Source organism: Somniosus microcephalus, chromosome 15 (genome assembly GCF_052327205.1).
Source record: "Somniosus microcephalus isolate GS21.2 chromosome 15, FLI_Smic_1.0, whole genome shotgun sequence".
NCBI classification, from domain to species: Eukaryota; Metazoa; Chordata; class Chondrichthyes; order Squaliformes; family Somniosidae; genus Somniosus; species Somniosus microcephalus.
Window position 1 is genome coordinate 122,299,285 of NC_141001.1, and position 20,558 is coordinate 122,319,842.

The window sequence follows — 20,558 nt, forward strand, 5'->3', positions numbered from 1 at the left end:
TAATGAACTGGCCTCCACCACCCTCTGTGGCAGAGAATTCCACAGGTTCACCACTCTCTGGGTGAAGAAATTCCTCCTCATTTCAGTCCTAAATGGCTTACCCCTTATCCTTAGACTATGACCCCTGGTTCTGGACTCCCCGGCCATCAGAAACATAGTCCCTGCATCTAGTCTGTCCAGGCCTGACAGAATTTTATAGGTTTCGATGAGATCCCCTCTCAATCTTCTAAACTCCAGTGAGTATAAGCCCAATCGACACAATCTCTCCTCATACGTCATTCCTGCCATCCCAGGTATCAGCCTGGTGAATCTTCGCTGCACTTCTTCCATGGCAAGAACGTCCTTCCTCAGGTAAGGCGACCAAAACTGCACACAATACTCAAGGTGTGATCTCACCAAGGCCCTGTACAACTGCAGCAAGACATCCTTGTTCTTGTACTCGAACCCTCTTGCTACGAAGGCCAACATACCATTTGCCTTCTTAACCGCCTGCTGCACCTGCATGCTTACCTTCAGCGACTGGTGCACAAACACCCAGGTCTCTTTGCACTTCCCCTTCTCCCAATCTATTGCCATTCAAATAATAATCTGCCTTCCTGTTTTTGCCACCAAAGTGGATAACCTCACATTTATCCACATTATAGTGCATTTGCCATGTTTCTGCCCAATCACCCAACCTGTCCAAATCGTACTGGAGTTTCATGACATCCTCCTCACAGCATACCCTCCCACCCAGCTTTGTGTCGTCTGCAAATTTGGAGATATTACATCCAATTCCCTCATCCAGATCATTAACATATATTGTGAACAGCTGGGGTTCTAGGACCGATCCTTGCGGTACCCCACTAGCCACTGCCTGCCAGTCGGAAAACGACCCGTTTATTCCAACTCTTTGCTTTCTGTCCGCCAACCAGTTCTCTATCCAAGTCAATACCTTGCCCTCAATCCCATGTGCCTTAATTTTGCACGCTAATCCCTTATGTGGGACCTTATCGAAAGCCTTCTGAAAGTCCAAATGCATCACATCCACTGGTTCTCCCTTATCTATTTTACCAGTTACATCCTCAAAAAATTCCAGTAGATTAGTCAAGCATGATTTACCTTTTGTAAATCCATGTTGACTTTGTCCGATCCAGTCACTGCTTTCCAAGTGCTCTGCTATTACATCTTTTATAATGGACTCTAGCAGTTTTTACAGGGCTATGGGGAACGAGCGGGGCAGTGGGATTAGTTTGGGATTGATACAAGGCAATGGGGAGAGAGCAGGGCAGTGGGATTTGTTTGGGATTGATACAGGGCTATGGGGAGAGAGCGGAGCAGTGGGATTAGTTTGTGATTGATACAGGGCTCTGGGGAGAGAACAGGGCAGTGGGATTGGTTTGGGATTGATACAGGGCTATGGGGAGAGAGCAGGACAGTGGGATTAGTTTGGGATTGATACAGGGCTATGGGGAGAGAGCAGGGCAGTGAGATTAGTCTGGGATTGATACAGGGCTATGGGGAGAGAACAGGGCAGTGGGATTAGTTTGGGATTGATACAGGGCTATGGGGAGAGAGCGGGACAGTGGGAATAGTTTGGGATTGATACAGGGCTGTGGGGAGAGAGTGGGGCAGTGGGATTAGTTTGGGATTGATACAGGGCTGTGGGGAGAGTGCGGGACAGTGGGATTAGTTTGGGATGGATACAGGGCTATGGGGAGAGAGCGGGGCAGTGGGATTAGTTTGGGATTGATACAGGGCTGTGGGGAGAGAGCGGGGCAGTGGGATTAGTTTGGGATTGATACAGGGCTATGGGGAGAGTGCGGGGCAGTGGGATTTGACTCATGTTGCTCTTTCAAAGAGCTGGCACAGACAGGAAGGACCGAGTGGCCTCCTGCTGTGCTGTAAGCTTCCGTTGTTCTATGGAACCTGCTGCAATGTGTGCTTGTGTTACTGCTCGATCAATCGCACCGATTGCATTATGTTTTGAAGAGGATATTGGAAGTAATTTCACAAACCGATGCTGCAGGAACCTTGGGTAATGTAAACATAGAAACATAGAGATAGGAACAGGAGTAGGCCATTCGGCCCTTCGAGCCTGCTCCGCCATTCAATGAGATCATGGCTGATCTTCGTCTGAGAATAAAGAAATGAAGGGATCAGAAATAAATATAACTCACGTCAATTTCGGCTAATTGACCATTGACTGAAATTGCCTCTTGGAGCTTTTTCAAAAGACTTCAATGATTACGTGCAATTTCCTCTTAAGATTTCTTTTTTTTTACAGAAATTGTGTTTCAGCCCCTGCGACTTCAGTTAAGGATTTCTCAGCTTCAGTTGCCATAGCAACTTATTTCAGTGAAGTGTTCTTTTGAGCAAATATAGGTTTTAAGGCTTTGGTTCTCATGAAAAACTGTAAGTCCCAACTGTATCGTGATTAAAAGCACGCGGAACCAACAATTTAGAACATCTAAAACTATCCTGACCATTGTGTGTCTCAAACCAAAGCCTAGGCCTTGCCTTCCACTCTGAGGGGTACAAAGATTTCATCGAATTCCTGGATGGCTGTCCTGACTGAATGGATGCATTTGTGTCTAATCTACTGTGCTACCAAATAGAAGGTGTCCGCCGAGTCTCCGGGGGCAGCACACTCACCTCTGAGTCAGAAGGTCGTCGGTTCAAAGTCCCACTCCAGAGACTTGAGCATAAAATCCAGCCTGACACTCCAGTGCAGTACTGAGGGAGTGCTCCACTGCCGGAGGGGCAGTACTGAGGGAGCGGCGCACTGTCGGAGGGGCAGTACTGAGAGAGCGCCGCACTGTCAGAGGGGCAGTACTGAGGGAGCGCCGCACTGTCGGAGGGGCAGTACTGAGGGAGCGCCGCACTGTCGGAGGGGCAGTACTGAGGGAGCGCCGCACTGTCGCAAGGGCAGTACTGAGGGAGTGCCGCACTGTCGGAGGGGCAGTACTGAGGGAGCGCTGCACTGTCGGAAGGGCAGTACTGAGGGAGCGCCGCACTGTCAGAGGGGCTGTACTGAGGGAGCGCCGCACTGTCGGAGGGGCAGTACTGAGGGAGTGCCGCACTGTCGGAGGGACAGTACTGAGGGGGTGCTGCACTGTCGGAGGGGCAGTACTGAGGGAGTGCCGCACTGTCGGAGGGTCAGTACTGAGGGAGTGCTGCACTGTCGGAGGGGCAGTACTAAGGGAGCACCACACTGTCGGAGGGGCAGTACTGAGGGAGCGCCGCACTGTCGGAGGGGCAGCACTGAGGGAGCGCCGCACTGTCGGAGGGGCAGTATTGAGGGAGCGCCGCACTGTCGGAGGGGCAGTACTGAGAGAGCGCCGCACTGTCGGAGGGGCAGTACTGAGGGAGCGCCGCACTGTCGCAAGGGCAGTACTGAGGGAGTGCCGCACTGTCGGAGGGGCAGTACTGAGGGAGCGCTGCACTGTCGGAAGGGCAGTACTGAGGGAGCGCCGCACTGTCAGAGGGGCTGTACTGAGGGAGCGCCGCACTGTCGGAGGGGCAGTACTGAGGGAGCGCCGCACTGTCGGAGGGGCAGTACTGAGGGAGCGCCACACTGTCGGAGGGGCAGTACTGAGGGAGCGCCGCACTGTCGGAGGGGCAGTACTGAGGGAGCGCTGCACTGTCGGAAGGGCAGTACTGAGGGAGCGCTGCACTGTCGGAGGGGCAGTACTGAGGGAGCGCTGCACTGTCGTAGGGGCAGTACTCAGAGAGCGCTGCACTGTCGCAGGGGCAGTACTGAGGGAGCGCTGCACTGTCGGAGGGACAGTACTGAGGGAGTGCTGCACTGTCAGAGGCTCAGTACTGAGGGAGTGCTGCACTGTCGGAGGGACAGTGCTGAGGGAGTGCTGCACTGTCGGAGGGGCAGTACTGAGGGAGTGCTGCACTGTCGGAGGGGCAGTACTGAGGGTGCTGCACTGTCGGAGGGTCAGTACTGAGGGAGTGCTGCACTGTCAGAGGGGCAGTACTAAGGGAGCACCACACTGTCGGAGGGGCAGTACTGAGGGAGTGCTGCACTGTCGGAGGGGCAGTACTGAGGGAGTGCTGCACTGTCGGAGGGGCAGTACTGAGGGAGTGCTGCACTGTCGGAGGGGCAGTACTAAGGGAGTGCTGCACTGCCGGAGGGGCAGTACTGAGGGAGTGCTGCACTGTCGGAGGAGCAGTACTAAGGGAGTGCTGCACTGCCGGAGGGTCAGTACTAAGGGAGCACCACACTGCCGGAGGGGCAGTACTGAGGGATTGCTGCACTGTCGGAGGTGCAGCACTGTGGGAGTGCCGCACTGTTGCAGGGGCAGTACTGAGGGAGCGCCGCACTGTCGGAGGGGCAGTACTGAGGGAGCGCCGCACTGTCGGAGGGGCAGTACTGAGGGAGTGCCGCACTGTCGGAGGGGCAGTACTGAGGGAGCGCCGCACTGTTAGAGGGGCAGTACTGAGGAAGCGCCGCACTGTCAGAGGGGCAGTACTGAGGGAGCGCCACACTGCCGGAAGGGCAGTACTGAGGGAGTGCTGCACTGTCGGAGGGGCACTACTGAGGGAGCGCTGCACTGTCGTAGGGGCAGTACTGAGGGAGCGCTGCACTGTAGTAGGGACAGTACTGAGGGAGTGCTGCACTGTCGGAGGGTCAGTACTGAGGGAGTGCTGCACTGTCGGAGGGACAGTGCTGAGGGAGTGCTGCACTGTCGGAGGGGCAGTACTGAGGGAGTGCTGCACTGTCGGAGGGTCAGTACTGAGGGAGTGCTGGACTGTCGGAGGGGCAGTACTGAGGGAGCACCACACTGTCGGAGGGGCAGTACTGAGGGAGCGCTGCACTGTTGGAGGGGCAGTACTGAGGGAGCACCACACTGTCGGAGGGGCAATACTGAGGGAGCGCTGCACTGTCGGAGCGGCAGTACTAAGGGAGCACCACACTGTCGGAGGGGCAGTACTGAGGGAGCGCCGCACTGTAGATGGGGCAATACTGAGGGAGCGCTGCACTGTCGGATGGGGCAGTATTAAGGGAGCGCCGCACCGTAAATGGGGCAGTACTGAGAGAGCGCCACACTGTCCGAGGGGCAGTACTGAGGGAGCGCTGCACTGTCGGAGGGGCAGTACTGAGGGAGCGCTGCACTGTCGGAGGGGCAGTACTGAGGGAGCCCCGTACTGTCAGAGGGGCAGCACTGAGGGAGTGCTGCACTGTCGGAGGGACAGTACTGAGGGAGTGCTGCACTGTAGGAGGGGCAGTACTGAGGGAGCACTGCACTGTCGGAGGGGCAGTACTGAGGGAGCCCCGTACTGTCAGAGGGGCTGCACTGAGGGAGTGCTGCACTGTCGGAGGGACAGTACTGAGTGAGTGCTGCACTGTCGGAGGGTCAGTACTGAGGGAGCGCTCCGCTGCACTGTCGGAGGGACAGTACTGAGGGAGTGCTGCACTGTCGGAGGGGCAGTACTGAGGGAGCGCTGCACTGTCGGAGGGGCAGTACTGAGGGAGCGCCGCACTGTCGGAGGGGCAGTATTGAGGGAGCGCCGCACTGTCGGAGGGGCAGTACTGAGAGAGCGCCGCACTGTCGGAGGGGCAGTACTGAGGGAGCGCCGCACTGTCGCAAGGGCAGTACTGAGGGAGTGCCGCACTGTCGGAGGGGCAGTACTGAGGGAGCGCTGCACTGTCGGAAGGGCAGTACTGAGGGAGCGCCGCACTGTCAGAGGGGCTGTACTGAGGGAGCGCCGCACTGTCGGAGGGGCAGTACTGAGGGAGCGCCGCACTGTCGGAGGGGCAGTACTGAGGGAGCGCCACACTGTCGGAGGGGCAGTACTGAGGGAGCGCCGCACTGTCGGAGGGGCAGTACTGAGGGAGCGCTGCACTGTCGGAAGGGCAGTACTGAGGGAGCGCTGCACTGTCGGAGGGGCAGTACTGAGGGAGCGCTGCACTGTCGTAGGGGCAGTACTCAGAGAGCGCTGCACTGTCGCAGGGGCAGTACTGAGGGAGCGCTGCACTGTCGGAGGGACAGTACTGAGGGAGTGCTGCACTGTCGGAGGGGCAGTACTGAGGGAGCGCTGCACTGTCGGAAGGGCAGTACTGAGGGAGCGCCGCACTGTCAGAGGGGCTGTACTGAGGTAGCGCCGCACTGTCGGAGGGGCAGTACTGAGGGAGCGCCGCACTGTCGGAGGGGCAGTACTGAGGGAGCACCACACTGTCGGAGGGGCAGTACTGAGGGAGCGCCGCACTGTCGGAGGGGCAGTACTGAGGGAGCGCTGCACTGTCGGAAGGGCAGTACTGAGGGAGCGCTGCACTGTCGGAGGGGCAGTACTGAGGGAGCGCTGCACTGTCGTAGGGGCAGTACTCAGAGAGCGCTGCACTGTCGCAGGGGCAGTACTGAGGGAGCGCTGCACTGTCGGAGGGACAGTACTGAGGGAGTGCTGCACTGTCGGAGGCTCAGTACTGAGGGAGTGCTGCACTGTCGGAGGGACAGTGCTGAGGGAGTGCTGCACTGTCGGAGGGGCAGTACTGAGGGAGTGCTGCACTGTCGGAGGGGCAGTACTGAGGGTGCTGCACTGTCGGAGGGTCAGTACTGAGGGAGTGCTGCACTGTCAGAGGGGCAGTACTAAGGGAGCACCACACTGTCGGAGGGGCAGTACTGAGGGAGTGCTGCACTGTCGGAGGGGCAGTACTGAGGGAGTGCTGCACTGTCGGAGGGGCAGTACTGAGGGAGTGCTGCACTGTCGGAGGGGCAGTACTAAGGGAGTGCTGCACTGCCGGAGGGTCAGTACTGAGGGAGTGCCGCACTGTCAGAGGGGCAGTACTAAGGGAGCACCACACTGCCGGAGGGGCAGTACTGAGGGATTGCTGCACTGTCGGAGGTGCAGCACTGTGGGAGTGCCGCACTGTTGCAGGGGCAGTACTGAGGGAGCGCCGCACTGTCGGAGGGGCAGTACTGAGGGAGCGCCGCACTGTCGGAGGGGCAGTACTGAGGGAGTGCCGCACTGTCGGAGGGGCAGTACTGAGGGAGCGCTGCACTGTCGTAGGGGCAGTACTGAGGGAGCGCTGCACTGTAGTAGGGACAGTACTGAGGGAGTGCTGCACTGTCGGAGGGTCAGTACTGAGGGAGTGCTGCACTGTCGGAGGGACAGTGCTGAGGGAGTGCTGCACTGTCGGAGGGGCAGTACTGAGGGAGTGCTGCACTGTCGGAGGGTCAGTACTGAGGGAGTGCTGGACTGTCGGAGGGGCAGTACTGAGGGAGCACCACACTGTCGGAGGGGCAGTACTGAGGGAGCGCTGCACTGTTGGAGGGGCAGTACTGAGGGAGCACCACACTGTCGGAGGGGCAATACTGAGGGAGCGCTGCACTGTCGGAGCGGCAGTACTAAGGGAGCACCACACTGTCGGAGGGGCAGTACTGAGGGAGCGCCGCACTGTAGATGGGGCAATACTGAGGGAGCGCTGCACTGTCGGATGGGGCAGTATTAAGGGAGCGCCGCACCGTAAATGGGGCAGTACTGAGAGAGCGCCACACTGTCCGAGGGGCAGTACTGAGGGAGCGCTGCACTGTCGGAGGGGCAGTACTGAGGGAGCGCTGCACTGTCGGAGGGGCAGTACTGAGGGAGCCCCGTACTGTCAGAGGGGCAGCACTGAGGGAGTGCTGCACTGTCGGAGGGACAGTACTGAGGGAGTGCTGCACTGTAGGAGGGGCAGTACTGAGGGAGCACTGCACTGTCGGAGGGGCAGTACTGAGGGAGCCCCGTACTGTCAGAGGGGCTGCACTGAGGGAGTGCTGCACTGTCGGAGGGACAGTACTGAGTGAGTGCTGCACTGTCGGAGGGTCAGTACTGAGGGAGCGCTCCGCTGCACTGTCGGAGGGACAGTACTGAGGGAGTGCTGCACTGTCGGAGGGGCAGTACTGAGGGAGCGCTGCACTGTCGGAGGGGCAGTACTGAGGGAGCGCCGCACTGTCGGAGGGGCAGTACTGAGGGAGCACCACACTGTCGGAGGGGCAGTACTGAGGGAGCGCTGCACTGTCGGAGCGGCAGTACTAAGGGAGCACCACACTGTCGGAGGGGCAGTACTGAGGGAGCGCCGCACTGTCGGAGGGGCAGTACTGAGGGAGCGCTGCACTGTCGGAGGGGCAGTACTGAGGGAGCACCACACTGTCGGAGGGGCAGTACTGAGGGAGCGCTGCACTGTCGGAGCGGCAGTACTAAGGGAGCACCACACTGTCGGAGGGGCAGTACTGAGGGAGCGCCGCACTCTAGATGGGGCAGTACTGAGGGAGTGCTGCACTGTCGGAGGGACAGTACTGAGTGAGTGCTGCACTGTCGGAGGGTCAGTACTGAGGGAGCGCTCCGCTGCACTGTCGGAGGGACAGTACTGAGGGAGTGCTGCACTGTCGGAGGGGCAGTACTGAGGGAGCGCTGCACTGTCGGAGGGGCAGTACTGAGGGAGCGCTGCACTGTCAGAGGGGCAGTACTGAGGGAGCCCCGTACTGTCAGAGGGGCAGCACTGAGGGAGTGCTGCACTGTCAGAGTGACAGTACTGAGGGAGTGCTGCACTGTTGGAGGGGCAGTACTGAGGGAGCGCTGCACTGTTGGACGGGCAGTACTGAGGGAGCCCCGTACTGTCAGAGGGGCAGTACTGAGGGAGTGCTGCACTGTCGGAGGGGCAGCACTGAGGGAGCGCGGCACTGTCGGAGCGGCAGTACTAAGGGAGCACCACACTGTCAGAGGGGCAGTAGTGAGGGAGTGCCGCACTGTAGATGGGGCAGTACTGAGGGAGCGTTGCACTGTCGGATGGGGCAGTACTAAGGGAGCGCCGCACCGTAAATGGGGCAGTACTGAGAGAGCGCCACACTGTCGGAGGGGCAGTACTGAGGGAGTGCTGCACTGTCGGACGGGCAGTACTGAGGGCGCGCCGCACCGTAAATGGGGCAGTACTGAGAGAGCGCCTCACTGTCGGAGGGGCAGTACTGAGGGAGCGCTGCACTGTCGGAGGGGCAGTACTGAGGGAGCCCCGTACTGTCAGAGGGGCAGCACTGAGGGAGTGCTGCACTGTCGGAGTGACAGTACTGAGGGAGTGCTGCACTGTTGGAGGGGCAGTACTGAGGGAGCGCTGCACTGTTGGACGGGCAGTACTGAGGGAGCCCCGTACTGTCAGAGGGGTAGCACTGAGGGAGTGCTGCACTGTTGGAGGGGCAGTACTGAGGGAGCGCTGCACTGTCGGACGGGCAGTACTGAGGGAGCCCCGTACTGTCAGAGGGGCAGCACTGAGGGAGTGCTGCACTGTCAGAGGGGCAGTACTGAGGGAGCGCTGCACTGTCAGATGGGCAGTACTGAGGGAGCCCCGTACTGTCAGAGGGGCAGCACTGAGGGAGCGCTGCACTGTCGGAGGGGCAGTACTGAGATAGCGCCGCACTGTTGGAGTTGCCGTCTTTCAGATGAGACGTTAAACCGAGGCCCCGTCTGCTCTCTCAGGTGGATGTAAAAGATCCCATCACCACTTTTTTGAAGAAGAGCAGAGTGGTTCTCCCTCGTGTCCTGGCCAATATTTATCCCTCCACCGATATCAATAAAACAGATCATTTATCACATTGCTGTTTGTGCGAGCTTGCTGTGCACAAATTAGCTGTCATATTTCCCACATTACAACAGTGACCACACTTCAAAAGTACTTCATTGGCTGTGAAGCGCTTTGGGACATCTTGAGGTCGTGAAAGGCGCTAGAGAAATGCAAGTCTTTCTTTTTGCCTTCCCTCTAGACTGGGTATGTTCCCAATCACAGCTGGAGGGAAGTGATGGACGGAGCCTTTAGCTCACTGATAGTCATTCTCCGCCCCTGAGTCAGGAGATCCCAGTTCAAACCCCGCTCCAGGCAAGTGGAGACCCGGAGCGCCAGCTCGGACTTCCAGGTTGACATTCAGCGGGATCCTTGCATCTGGTGGGTGTGCAGGTGTGTGTGCCCATAGACGCTTGCCCCAGTACAGGACTAACCCCACTATCAGCTGAGGTAAAGATGGTCACGGCCCATGGAAGGAACGTTCACGCCGCGGCTGGTCAGACTGATAATCAACCCGCGGATCCTCCCAGTGCTTCACTCTGTTCCCCAAGGGGAAGAGCGCGAAGATATATAAACTGACCTCATATTGGAAATTGAGTGAAATGAGCCCAGTTTTGCACACCATTAGCGGGGGAGATCAAAGGGTGATAGATACCCCCCCCCCCCAGTGTCCCCCGTAGGCTGCGCTGCCTCCCCCAATGCACGGGCCATTCTAATGTTTGCGCCTGCGCGGGACGCTGCAGGTGTAGCCGTGTGGCCGCACAGCTCAGCGCAAACATTGACCCCCACACCACGCATCCCCCCCTCCCCACTCCCCTCGCCACCCCCAGCAGCCTCTGCCCAGCCTCTCCGTGGAGGAACACCGTGCGATGCAGGAGGGTAGGTGGGGAATAACAGAAAGAGGAAGAACAAAATATACCTGTCAACTTTGAAAAGAACGTAGTGCCCCAGAAGTTGGTGGGGAGGCCGGTCCTGGAATGTTGAGTGGGGTCACCGTCTCAGGACCTCCCGGTGCTGACCCCACCAAAGTTCACAGGGTCAGGGGGCAGCCCCTTTCGAGGAAATGCCTATGGTGGGCGTATCTGGAATGTTTGGCCTCCGGCAGAGGCAGTCAGGCCAGGAAGGGTGATGTCAGAGCTTAACCCAGACCCCTTATCAAGGGGAACCCCTTAAAAAAATCCTCCTTTCTTTAGTGGGTGTGGGGAGTGGGAGGGGATCGTGGGGGGGATCGGGGGGGATCGAGGGGGGGATCGGGGGGGGATCGGAAGAGGGGAATCGGCGGGGGAAGGTGGGAGGGGGTGTGAGCGGGGTTATTCAGTCAGGTTGGGAATCTCAATTGCAACTTGAACCTATTTTGTAAACATTCGGCTCCCGTAATGTCGGACCTTATGGCAGACTGAACCTCCCGCCGGGGATTCTTCACTACTTGATAGATTCTGAGGACCCCCCAGAGCATGGCTTCAAAGTGGGGCAAGTTCTGGAGGATTTCCCTGGAGTCTGCAGCAATTAAAGATTAATCACCAGGACACTGCTTCCAGCAACCCTGGAGAAAAATATTAGGGTGTTATAAAACAAAATATTCTTTTCACATTTTCTTTGAACAGTTTTGTTTATTTATAAATACTGTGGCTACAAGAGCAGGTCAGAGGCTGGGAATTCTGCAGCGAGTGTCTCACCTCCTGACTCCCCAAAGCCTTTCCACCATCTACAAGGCACAAGTCAGGAGTGTGATGGAATACTCTCCACTTGCCTGGATGAGTGCAGCTCCAACAACACTCAAGAAGCTCGACACCATCCAGGACAAAGCAGCCCGCTTGATTGGCACCCCATCCACCACCTTAAACATTCACTCCCTCCACCACCGGCGCACCGTGGCTGCAGTGTGTACCATCTACAAGATGCACTGCAGCAACTCACCAAGGCTTCTTCGGCAGCACCTCCCAAACCCACGACGACTACCACCTAGAAGGACAAGGGCAGCAGGCGCATGGGAACACCACCACCTCCAAGTTCTCCTCCAAGTCACACACCATCCTGACTTGGAAATATATCGGCCGTTCCTTCATCGTCGCTGGGTCAAAATCCTGGAACTCCCTCCCTAACAGCACTGTGGGAGCACCTTCACCACATGGACTGCAGCGGTTCAAGAAGGCGGCTCACCACCACCTTCTCAAGGACAACTAGGGATGGGCAATAAGGGTAGGCAGACTAGATGCAGGAAGGATGTTCCCGATGGTCGGGGAGTCCAGAACCAGGGGCCACAGTCTAAGGATAAGGGGTAAGCCATTTAGGACAGAGATGAGGAGGAATTTCTTCACCCAGAGAGTGGTGAACCTGTGGAATTCTCTACCACAGAAGGCAGTTGAGGCCAATTCATTAAGTATATTCAAGAAGGAGTTAGATATATTTCTTAAGGCTAAAGGGATCAAGGGATATGGGGAAAAGGCAGTACAGGGTACTGAGTTTGGATGATCAGCCATGATCTCATTGAATGGCGGAGCAGGCTCAAGGGGCTGAATGGCCTACTCCTGCTCCTATCTTCTATGTTTCTATGTAAATGCTGGCCTTGCCAGCGACGCCCACATGCCAAGAATGAATGAAAAAAAATTAGTTATAAAAATATCGGACACGAGAAGGAGGCTGTTCGCCTGACAGCCAAGAATCATCCAATCAGATAGCGAAGAGTCTGTTCGCTTTCCAATTGGCCGCGGGGAGGGCGGGGCGCCGCGGGGACAGGTGACCAATAGCGGGTGGGTGTGGGGGAACGGAGCAGTTGGAGGTGCGAGTGTTGACTTGAATCAGCCATTCATGAAAGAAAGACTTATGAAATAATACTGAGCGGCCTGCTGGTGGCGCTGTCCAGGGAGAGTATAAATACTCGGGCATGGGCCCAGCTTGCGCAGGACATTCTTAACAGGAACTAGTGAAGGACACAACTAGACCTCCATGTTGTAAAACAGTCGATTAAAGCTTTGTTTAACGCTTAGGCCAAGTGCCTAGTAGTTTTCTTACGTCAAGGGTCATGTGACGATACCTCCAGGGATGGGTCCAATCGGAGTTGCTAACCCTAAGCCTGCGCGCTGAATGGCTGAGCCTCACCCAACCTCGCAGCAAAGAGTTTCAAAAATAGAACGCAGATGGAAAAATACTGCTGCGACTGGGAGCAGAATAGTAAATTATAAATGAGTCAGTGGCATCATAACCGTGGCGAGTGTGTGCAGCCTCCCGGCAGTCAAGCGTATCATCAGGATGAAGCAGTTTGGGTGCCATAGAAACCCAAACTTGGATAGATGCGCAATCATCTCGCAAGACAGAAAACTCGTTTTATCTGCTCTGAACGGTTCTATTATTAAGTCTCAGGCACGCTGGTGTGTGGTAGTTCTGTCCCTGGACTATTAATCCCCAGAATGCGAGTATCGAATCCCACCAGTGGCAGTTTGAGAATTTGAATTCTGGTTTTAAAATCTGTAAATAAAAAGCTGGGATCGGTAAAAGTGACCGTGAAGATGTCGGATTGTCGCTAAAAACCCGACGGGTTCACCGACGTCCCTGTCGGGAAGGAAACCCGACCTCCATCGTGGTCACTTTTACAGACACCAAATTCTCTCAGAACTGCCGCGCCATCCTTGGAAATGACCCCGTGCAATTGGTCACTTTTTACCCCCATTTTATGCTCTCGTGACATGGTCCAATTTCCTGGCCAGGAGATTTGGGCAGAAAAAAATTGGGGAAAAGGACACAAATTATGCGTCACTGTCCTGAAATCGGAAAGAGCAATGGTTAACTGATCAAAACAGACACCTCCCTGAATCACAGCGTGATCGCCTGATCCAGCACGGCATTTATAGACTGATTTAAGCTGCTGTCTGTGGCAGAGACTTCCGTCCTCTGTGCACAGAATCTGTTTCTAAACTTCCCTTTAATTCTTTCTGTGATCATCTTAAATTTAGACTCTTGTTGTTGCTTCATTGGGAAGTGAAAGAGAGTGAGAGAGAGAAAGTGAAAGAGAGAGAGGGAAAGAGAGAGAGAGAAAGAGATTGATCCCTGGGATCGCTAGATTGATCCCTGGGATGAGAGGGCTGTCCTATGAGGAGGGATTGTGTAGAATGGGCCGATACTCACTGGAGTTTAGAAGAATGAGAGGTGATCTCATTGAAACATCTAGGGGGAAAAATTCAGTATCGCCCCATTTGGGGCGCCATTATCGGCCGTGCGCAAAGATTAGCGCCTGGCGCTAATTATCGCCTCCGACAGCAAACTTGGCTTTTATCGCCCCTGGAGGTGATTGGAGCGCTAAATCAGGCGCTTCACACCTGTCTTAAGGCGCAAAGGCTGAGGAGCGAGGCGCTACCTCAGAGCGCTGGCGAAGCAAGGAAGGGCAAATCAAAACCAACCTGCAAAGTGCTGCTCAGTACTCAAAACTCCTTCACACAGCGTTGAATCTCTCCAGAAGTCTCTCTCTCTCGCTCTCTCTCAGACTGCGTGGTGCAAAAATGTCACCAACAAAAAAAGGCAGGAAGCGGTCGCCTTTAAATAGCGCTCCCCCAGTCCCTTTCTGACAGCAAAACGCTCCCCTCAACCTGTCGTTGCTCGCGGCAGGCGGTAAGGCAGGGAGCGCCACTCAATATCCGGTCCGGGGCGCTACCGGGGCGTTGCGCACTCGACTGGTGTCACGATCTGCCGGCGCAGGAGATCGTGGCGGTAGTGTTTAGCGCTGCCACAAAATGTCTAGTTAATTTTGCGAGCGGCGCAAACATCGGCGCACCCAGGCGCTAGTTGCTTTCCGCCCCATTAGCGCCCTCTTAAGGCACTAACAGGAGGCGCAAAGCAACTGAATTTTTCCCCCATGATTCTGCGGGGGATTGACAGGGTAGATGCTGAGAGGTTGTTTCCCCTGGCTGGAGAGTCTCAGGAGACGGGGTCGGCCATTTAAGGCTGAGATGAAGAGGAATTTCTTCACTCCGTGGGTTGTGAATCTTTGGCATTCTCTGCCCCAGAGGGCTGTGGATGCTGAGTCGTTGAGTATATTCAAGGCTGAGATCGATAGAGTTTTGGACACTAATGGGGAAAAATTCGTGTTTGCCGGCAAAGTTGCTGGCGTTACCGGCAACTGCAGTTAACGGTCGCTGGAAATGGCTGCAATGTTAACTGAGTGAAATTGGTCCGGGGGGCGTGGGGACAGGAGGCGCAGCGCTCACCTTCCGTGCAACGCCATCCTGGTGGCGCTGTTGGAGGATCCGGGACAAAGTTCCTGACCAGGTCCGGCGATGCCTCTGTGAGCGAGGCTGTGGAGCTCGCAAAGAATTGTGGGCAATGAAGTGGTCTGAGAATTAAAGGGGCCACGCACAATGAAGCAATACAAAATAAAATGCAGTGAATCAATGCATTTTTCAGCCCTTCCAGCCTTTTAAAAAAATATTCAATATTTAAAAGAAGTTCCAAATGTGATTTCACTTCCTAACCTCAACAAATGGGAAAACTGCCTCAGCACTAACACAAGTGGCTCAGCAAGCCAGGGAAGGAGCACCCAGGGCCTCGCACGCAGCACTCCAGCTTTGTGCAGGGGGTCAACACTGCAAGACTGGCCCTCTATCCACGGGGGCCAGGAGGCCCTCTGGAAAGAAGGATGTGGGACGACATCACCGAGGCCGTCACTGCCAGCAGTGTCGCACCCCTCACCCCCACCACCTGGCTCCAGTGGCCAAAGAAGCTTCATGGCCTCAGACCACTAGTCAAGGTCAGTGACTGCATCTTCAAAAGCCGTCTCCTACCAACTACACCACTCGCCTCACACACTGCTCAATGCACGACCCCCAATCACTCACCTACCAACAATCTGCACCAATGACGAGGCACATCTCCCATTCCTAGCCTCACCTCACCCCCTTGGAGGAGACGGTGCAGGCCATTCTTGGCAGGGGCATGGCTGAGCACTTGGCCAACGGTGGGGCTGAAGAATAAACGATGCTGGTATCCTCGTACGTTATCCTCCTTCTGGCATGCACCTCTTGCTTTCCCGCCCTTCCCTCACCACAACCCTACCCTTGTGCCTTCCTCATTTCACACACCCAAGAAATGCAGCCTGCCCAGCCAGTGGGTGCCCAAGAAGATGGAAAGGAGAGTGAAGAAGAAGAAGAAGAAGAAGAAGAAGGTGATTGATTTCACACTCCCAGCCACCAGCTCCTCAAGGTCCACCAGCAAGGCCATCTGCAGTGTCCCCCATTGAAGGTCAGCAGCCTTCCTGCAGCCACTAGGGTAGCACTGCGTGACATCACTAGGGTAGGCAAAGGCACACACAAGACAGTCACTAGGAGAATGCCTAAGGGCGATGAGTTGATTTCTTGATGTAGGAATTAACGAATTCCATCGAATAACGGAGATCGACACAAGAGAACAACTAAACAGGTCTTTACTCAACGGCGATGCCATGAGGACTGCCTGGGCAGCCCTGTGGTTTGCGACGCAACGTCATCGTGTTTCCCGCGCTCTTAAAGGGGCCACGCCCCGTATATGCAAACTCTATATACAAAACACAGGAATGCCTAACACAATGGTACAGGTTTAGGCTGGTGTTAGAACATCATTAAAGAGAATTATATACAGTTAGCCAGAGTCATTCAGTGGTTCTGCCACATGCGCCCCCCCAGAATTCGCTTTAACGGACAAAGTCAAACAGTGAGGGGGTCTGACGAGCCTATCAGAACGACTCCTGTACTCTCGAGGCGGAGGCTGCAGGTCGGCTGGCGGTCTGGCGGGTGTAATGATATCAGCAAATAGAGATGGTATTTGCCTGTTGATTATGATGCCTTAATAGCATGTTTGCATGTATTGATTGCTTGTGCCTGACCAGCAGAGGGCATGTGACTGAGAGAAGCAAGGCAGGGAGTTTAGTTTCAGTTTCGTTCTAGATGGATCACAAGCATCGTGTCTCCTGTAAAAGCTGTATAGAAGAGTTGAACAAGCTTTAGATTAAAAGTCATTCTCTTTCATAAGTGTCTCGTCATTGAACCCACAAAGAAATCAATACATGGTGTCAGAAGTGATTGAAAGAGATGAAGAGAAAAAATCTGAAGTTAAATCACCTCTCCACAAATTAGCAAGCCAAAAGAGAACATCGTTGCTTACCATTGGAGAATAGCTAACGAAGTGAAAAAATGGAAGGTTTACACCCACCGGCGACGCTTCAGTTGACAGGTAATGTGGCTGAAAATTGGAGGAGATTCAAACAACGTTTGGGGTTGTATTTATCAGCAATCGGAGCTGACGAGAAAAGTAATAAAAGGAAATCGTCACTGTTCTTACATGTCATGGGTGATGAAGCACTGGAGGTGTATAATAACTTCACATTCGCTGCTGATGGAGACAAAATGAAGCTAGATAAAATAATGGAACAGTTTGAGGCCTACTGCATACCTAAACGTAACGTGACGTTTGAGAGGCACAGATTTTTCACATGTGTACAGAAAACGGGTGAGACTATTGATCAGTATGTGACTGAACTGAGAAACAGAAGCAAATCATGTGAATTTGGGGGACTGACAGACTCGCTGATAAAAGACAGACTGGTGTGTGGTATTCCAGATAATGGTCTAAGGGAAAGACTGCTAAGAGAGCAAGATCTAGACCTGGGAAAAGCCATAGCACTGTGTAGGGCTACAGAGACTGTGAAGTTGCAGGCAAAGGAGCTGTTCAGTGACAGTAGCTGCAACGTGGATGCAGTGAGTAAGAACGGACACAAACCGTTTAACAAAAAGAGCGCCAATGTGAAAAAAGAGGCGTGGCCAGCGAACAAAAATGAAAGGGACAATCGAAAGACATGTAGTCGATGCGGTACACAGCATCCACCAAAAAAGTGTCCAGCATATGGTAAAACATGCAATAGTTGCAACAAAAACAAACATTATGCCTGTTGCTGTAAGAACCAAGCGCAACAAAGCAAGGTCCATGCAGTAGATGAAAGCGAGATAGAGGAGTTCAATGTAGATGTTGTGTCTGAAAACAAAGAAGAAAAAAGAGACTGGATGTTGACACTAAAAGTGAATGACATACACATTCCATTTAAATTGGATACTGGAGCACAAGTTAATGTGATATCAGAGACTGATTTTAAGAAAATTAGACCCAGACCAAAGATACATGGAATCAAAGTGAAAGTGACAGGATACTCAGGTACTGAACTACCAGTGAAAGGAAGATGCATTGTCAAAGTGACACACAAGGACAGAGAGCACACGTTAGCATTAATCGTGGTGCCAAAGAATGTGCAAGCCATACTAGGTTTAAAAGCCTGTGAGAGACTGAACCTGGTAAAGAGAGTCCTCGTTGTGGAAAGCGAAGGAGAGACAGTCTATGATGAACTGAATGTTGCGTACACACCGGGTAAGCTGAGGTATACAGCAGACACGTTGTCCAGAGCTGTTGACCCAGGAGAGCCCACAAACACAGTGAAAAGACTGAAGTACAAGGCAAAAGACAGTGGAACTGACTTCTACCAAAGCATGCTTGTATACCGCACAACGCCGCTCGAGTGTGGTAAGTCACCAGCCCAACTCCTTATGGGACGTCGGCTAAGGTCAAACCTACCCATCCCAGAGAACCTCCTGAAAACAAAAGAGGGGGAGAAAGTGAGGAAGTTCAAAGAGCAACAGAAAGAAAAGCAAAAGTACTACTATGACAGAGGAACACAAAACCTACCTGAACTCCACACTGGTGACCAAGTAAGGTTGAAAGACAAAACAAACACATGGACTCAGAAGGGAACTGTCCTGAGTGAAGTTCAACCAAGATCATACACCATTCAGACAGATGAGGGTGCTGTTCTGAGAAGAAATCGTCGAGATCTTCTCATGGGACCAGCCACAGCAGGTCAAGAGACTGATACTGTTGAACAACCTGATCACACAGCTGAGAACCAATCATCTGAGGCAACAACTCAGATTCAAGGACAATCAATCAGAAAATCCTCAAGACACGTGAAGCCTCCTGAGAGACTCATTGAGCAAATTTAAGGACTATTGTTATAGAAGGAAGTAATGTTATCTTATTCTTCAAGTTCTAGTGTATTGACATATTTCATGTGAACACACAAAGCAAGGTTAAAAAACCTTGATCATGATCATGATAATGTAAGTTCGTTGGCCTAGAAATTCACTTGGGCGCGGGCAGCTCGCTCGCGCCCAAAAGTTAGCGCTGGGCGGGGAGGCATTAGCGCACGCCGTATATTCGTCTTCTGTGCCCCAATTCGGAAGCGGGCACGATGCCAGGGTGTGCCCGCCTCCGTTTGGGGCGCTGCAACTGAATATCGGCGCGCTAGTTGCCGCAGCGCCACCCGATGCGGTGCGGCAGGCTGCGGTATTGCAGGCCTCCTCCTTCTCTTAAGGGGGAGGTGCCTGCAACGGCCGCAGCCCCGATCGCGAGTGCCGGCAAAAGAGCCCGGCACAACGGAGAAGTGCCGGGCTCCACGGAAACCAGCCGGCAATGCTGCGGGGGGGGTGGAGGAGGCCGGGGAAGGAGGTGCGGGCAGGCGGCCGCCGAAAAAGCGGCCGGCCGCACCTTCCGCTTTAAAGCGCCCCACTATGGCAGCAGGACAGCCCCGTTTTCTGGTCACTGTTTGCGCCCGCTTCGGAGGAGGCGGCCGCAAATAAATATGGGGATTGGCGCGGTTTCGGGGCGTTACGGGCCACCGCGCACACCGATGACGTCATCGGTCCCGGCGCAGCGCTAACGGCTACCACCGCCAATACCGCTGCACTCAATTTCCACGCTACCACCCCGCCGGTGCAAAAGACCTCTTTAGGTGCTAAGTGGGCGCAAGGCCCACTGAATTTCTAGGCCATTAAGTGTTACAGTTAAAATGCAGCTTAATACAAAGAAAACATGTTGTTAGTTAAAAGTAAAATACTTTTGTTTTAAGAAAAGGAGGTGTAATGATATCAGCAAATAGAGATGGTATTTGCCTGTTCGATTATGATGCCTTAATAGCATGTTTGCATGTATTGATTGCTTGTGCCTGACCAGCAGAGGGCATGTGACCGAGAGAAGCAAGGCAGGGAGTTTAGTTTCAGTTTCGTTCTAGATGGATCACAAGCATCGTGTCTCCTGTAAAAGCTGTATAAAAGAGTTGAACAAGCTTTAGATTAAAAGTCATTCTCTTTCATAAATGTCTCGTCATTGAACCCACAAAGAAATCAATACAGCGGGCGGTCATACTTGGTCTGCCGTAACGACGATGGGTGGCTGACCCCGTCTCGGCAGTTGTGCTGTCTCGACGGGGCGGTCGAGGTCTAAATGTGCTGGCTTTAAGCGGTCGACCAAAATGTGGTCCGGTTTACCACCGACATCTACCGTGAAGGTTTTGTCCCCTGCTTCCAACACGCGGAAGGGACCGGTATATGGGGCCTTGAACGGATCCCTATGTGCATCATGGCGAATAAAAACGTATTCAGCCTTGTGAAGCTCCGTGGGAACGTGTGACCTCTGCAGCCCGTGGTGCGAAGTGGGCACCGGTGCGAAACATCTGGCCGCCTCTTGGTGACTAGCAAGCTGGGCAGACGCAGACCAGGGCTCCGTCGATGTTGGTAGGAAGTCCTCTGGGACTCGCAGCGGCTGACCATACACAAGCTCCGCTGATGAAGAGTGAAGGTCTTCTTTGGGGGCCGTGCGAAGGCCCAACAGGACCCACGGTAGCTTGTCTGCCCATCCAGCGTCCTGGAGGCTGGCCCTCAGGGCGGCTTTCATTGACCGGTGGAAGCGTTCGCAGAGGCCATTCGCCTGTGGGTGATCCTCTTTTTGTTCGCCTGTGGGTGGTAGGCTGTGGTGCGGTGAAATTTGACACCGAGTCCTTGGGCCACTGCATTCCAGAGTTCGGAGGAAAACTGCGGTCCCCTGTCTGATGAAATATCTGCGGGCACTCTGAAACGGGCGATCCAGGAGGAAATGAACGCCCTGGCCACATCCGCTGAAGTAGTGGATGACAGGGAGACCGCCTCTGGCCATCTGGTGGTGCGGTCAACCATGGTCAGGATGTGTGAAAAACCAT